Source organism: Lemur catta, chromosome 1, assembly GCF_020740605.2.
Source record: "Lemur catta isolate mLemCat1 chromosome 1, mLemCat1.pri, whole genome shotgun sequence".
NCBI classification, from domain to species: domain Eukaryota; kingdom Metazoa; phylum Chordata; class Mammalia; order Primates; family Lemuridae; genus Lemur; species Lemur catta.
Window position 1 is genome coordinate 267,418,333 of NC_059128.1, and position 4,310 is coordinate 267,422,642.

General features: G+C 36.2%; 1 non-coding gene across 1 annotated transcript; it reads right to left on the reverse strand.

The window, feature by feature from the left end:
- Nucleotides 1-2,152: 2,152 nt before the first annotated feature.
- On the reverse strand, nucleotides 2,153-2,214 carry LOC123631275. The gene has a single exon (XR_006733116.1). It is a non-coding gene; the product is annotated as a U7 small nuclear RNA (small nuclear RNA).
- Between the last annotated feature and the right edge of the window lie 2,096 nt (nucleotides 2,215-4,310).

The following is a 4,310-nucleotide window of genomic DNA, read 5'->3' on the forward strand; positions in this document are numbered from 1 at the left end:
GATGCCCTGTCACTGTGTTGTTTCTCAGCATGGAGTCCCAAACTAGTTCATCTGTTTCTTTTTATTATTTCAGAGTTTTCTTTTGGCTGTCTATTGCATTATATGCACGGTTTATAGCTGTGCTTAGTAGGGAGGAGCAAGGAAAAAAAAACTAGTCTGTATCACCTTGTCTAGAAAAGAAGTCAGCCTTTTTATATTAACATTTAATATTAGAAAATTCTGTATGTTTACTGAAGTCAGGACTTGAGAGAATTTCATAAGTCTATTAATGAAAATACCTTTGTATTAATCGTGGCTCTGTGAAGAAAACAGAAGTCATATGAATTTATTTAACAGAGGAAATGGGTTACATGGGTTTTTGCAAGGCAGAAAAGCAATAGTGAAAAATGAGATTAGAAAGACAACAAATAAACCAAGTGCTTACCATCACTAAGACTGGGTTAACAGAGGAGATGAGTTTGAGGTTATCAAAACCTGAAATTGTAGAAGAAGCCCATGGATTTGAAACTCAGATTTTGGGGGAGAGTATTTTGCCTGGCTGCCACTGGTATCTCTGAGTAGAGATGAGGCTAATATTGAAAACACTAAAAAAATATAGATAATGAAATCAACTGCTGGAGGTTTACTGTCAAGATGAAAGACATTGTTAGGAAAAGCCGATAGATACAGCATGAATGCAGAAAGAAGTAAATTCTGCTTACTCTTACCTTTTAATTTCCCGCTAGTTTTCCCTAGGCAGTAACTGCCAGCTAGCTCCTGTTAAAGGTGAAACGTACTTTAGAGGATCCAAGTCCCAGCCCAGCATCCCTGTACAAAGAAGCATAGGTTTATAGCTGAGAGACAGTTGCATCCTTAGGCATCTTTTAATAGTTCAAACATGTACATGGCAATGCATTATGCAAATTAATAATGAAAACATTTCTTTCAAAGAAAGAAATACGAAAGCTTCAGGAAAAGTAAATTACATGCAGTAATTTAAACATGACAGTGTCCTTATAGACAGAATAAGAACTAACATGTGCTTCATATTGCTTCATGGATATGAAATTACATTACTCACAAAAATATTAATAGAGGAATTAAAATAAATAAATAGTGCTGTTTTATCTTCTACGATTTACTTTCATTAATGATAAATGAATCTATATTCTACAGGGATTATTATATTTTGATTGAGGCCACACTGACTCATATTTGAATTTGCATGGGCAGAGTTGGAGGTTATGACCTTGCCTTTCTCTAATGTTTGATGCATAACCTTGAAAAATAAGAAACATCTGAGTGGTATTTTAAATTTTAAAAGCTATGCAAGTCATTTTAATCTGAAAACTTACTGTTATACTGGCTATGCATATATAACATCGTGAATAACATAAAACTCAAGAATTGATCTATTTATGATATTTAAAGATGATTTATCCAAGAACATAAGAAATTACTGAGAATTCTTCCAGCCTTGGGTGATATGCTACCTCAACTAATTCTCAAACATTACTCCAAGTACACTCAAGCAATTTCATAAATATTGCTGGATAATATGTGTTGCAGCCAAATCTTTAATTGCATAAACTGTTCTAAAAAAGCTATAACTCAAATTGAATGAAGTAAACTATAAATCACTCAATAGTTTACTTATAGGTAACTATAGACAATGTAACAGTAGACACATGAGCTATGATTTAGAAAATCTAAATTTTCCATGGCTTACAAAATGTGTGAATATTAACTAAATTGTATTAATGGTAAGAACCCTACTTCCACTAGTTTTTGCACAATATAAGCCCTTAGTCTTCTCCACTAAATGTGAAGTCTATGTAAGTGTATCCTTGTCTGCCACATTCATCAATGTTTGCCCATATTATAAAAGTACAAGTCTAGACATAGTGAACCCTCAGTAGATATCTGCTGAACGAATGTATGAATGAACCCATTGAATATCTCATGAATCCAGTGAAAAGATATAAAGAAGTCATTTTAATAATATCATGTTTTATAAGTATGGCACATATGTGCTTCAGAAAATACTACTTGAATATTGAATTTACTGAAATTATGTTTTATTTAATATGAGCTGTATTATATCCTATTTCACAAATATACTTCTATATATTTGCCTAGCGTAGCATCTGCTTTAAAAAAAAAAAAAACGTGAGGGGGTCTTCTGGTGAGAACTGGAAAATCTGCTGGACAAATTCTAAAGGAGCTGTAACACGAGCTTGGGCTTTTTGTGCCTCATGTTCATCCCCTTGGCCCAACTTTATTTTCAGCATAGCTGTGGTGAACAGTCTGTACATACTATTATGGTCTGAATGTTTGTGTCCCTCAAAATTCATATATTGAAATCCTAATGCCCAAGGCAATGGTACTTGGAGGTGAATCATCAGAACAAATCCTTCATAATTGGGATTAGTGTTCTTATAAGAGAGATCTCAGAGTGCTACCCAGCCCCTCCTGCCATACAAGGACACAGCTAGAAGGCATCATCTCTGAGGAAGTGGGTCCTGACCACACCAACTCTGTCGGCCCCTTGATCTTGGACTTCCTAGGTTTGAGAAATGTGAAAAATAATTTTCTGCAATTCATAAACTACCCAGTTTACTGTATTTTGTTATAGCAGTCCAAATAGTCTAAGACAGAAATCAGTAGCAGTGGTGGGGTTTTGCTACTAAATAAAATCATGCATGGCTTAACGATAGGGATACATTTTTAAGAAATGTGTCATTAGGTGATTTTGTTGTGTGAACACCATAAAGTATATTACACAAACTTAGATGTGTGTAGTGTAGTGTAGCCTACTACACACATAGGCTTAGTGGTTATAGCCTATTGCTCCTAGGCTATAAACCTGTACAGGATGGAATTGTACTGAATACTATAAACAATTGTAACACAATGATAAATATTTGTGTATCTAAACATATCAAAACCTAGAAAAGATACAGTAAAGATACAGGATTATAATTTTATGGGACTATTGTTGTATATGTGGTCAGTCATTGACAGAAATGTTGTTATGCAGGGCATGACGGTATATCTAAAAATGTGGAAGCAGTTTTGGAACTGAGCAATGTGTAGAGTATTCAGGTGCATGCTAAGAAAAGCCTACATTGCCATGAATGGGCCATTAAGGGTGATTTTGGTGAGAGTCTAGAAGAAGAAGAGAGCTTCAGGGAAAGCCTAGTCTCTGACATTATTAAGTGGTCATGATGTTGGTAGAAGTACGAATGATAAAGACCATTCTAATGAGGTCTCAAATGCAATGAGAAATATTGGAAACCGAAGGAAAGGTGACCTTTGTTATATAACATATCAAAAAATTTGTCCGAATTGTGTTCATGTCCCAGTGTTTTGTGAAAGCTAGAACTTGTGAACAACAAACTAGGATATTTGGCTGAAGAAATTTATAAATAGAGTGTTGAAAATATATTCTAGCATCTCTTGAACGTTTATTGTAAAACACAAGGAGAGAGATGTGATTCAAAGACATTATTTTTAATCTAAAAGAAAGCAGAACTTAAAGATTTGAAAATTCTCAGCCTATGAAAAATGAGAAAATGTGTTCAGGAAAGAACATCAATGGTGTAGCCAAGTTACTATTTGATAAACATAATCAGTATGTTTAATATCATTGGAAACCAGGTGCTATTTATCAAGGTAATAGAGGAATGGCCCCAAAGGCATTTTGGAGATCATCAGGACCACCTCTTCCATCACAGGCCCAGAATTTAAGGGGTTTGGGTGCAGAGCTAGCTCAAGGCTTCACTCTCACATTCCAGTATCATGATTTTTGCCAGTGGGCCAATACAGTGTAGGTTATGGTGGCTGTCCATCCAGAGAGCACAAGTCCTAAATCTTGGTGGTGTGTTCATGGTGCCATCTCCACCATTGTGCAGAGTACAAGAACTGTAGGAACATTGCTTCCTCAAACTAGATTTCAAAGGCTGCCCTGGGGGAGCCATGAGGCACAGTCAGACAACTGACATAGGGGTGGGGCTAAAATAGAGAGCCCCCATTAAGGCAATGCTTAGTGAAATTGTGGGGCATGGCTGCTCCCAAAACCCAAGACCTGTAGAGCCACCAGGGTGTAACTCTAGCCTAGGAAAGCTTCACAGACTTGACTCTAACCCATGAGAACCATAGTATAGGCTTGTCCCAGCAAAGCCATGGAGGTGAAATTGGCCAGAGCACTGGGGGCCCAACCTCTGTTCCAGTGTGTCCAGAACATAGGACAAAGAGTAAAAGATCATTATCAAGCCTTAATTTAAAGTTGTTTGCCCTGCTAAGTTTTGAAATTGATTGGATCTACAACT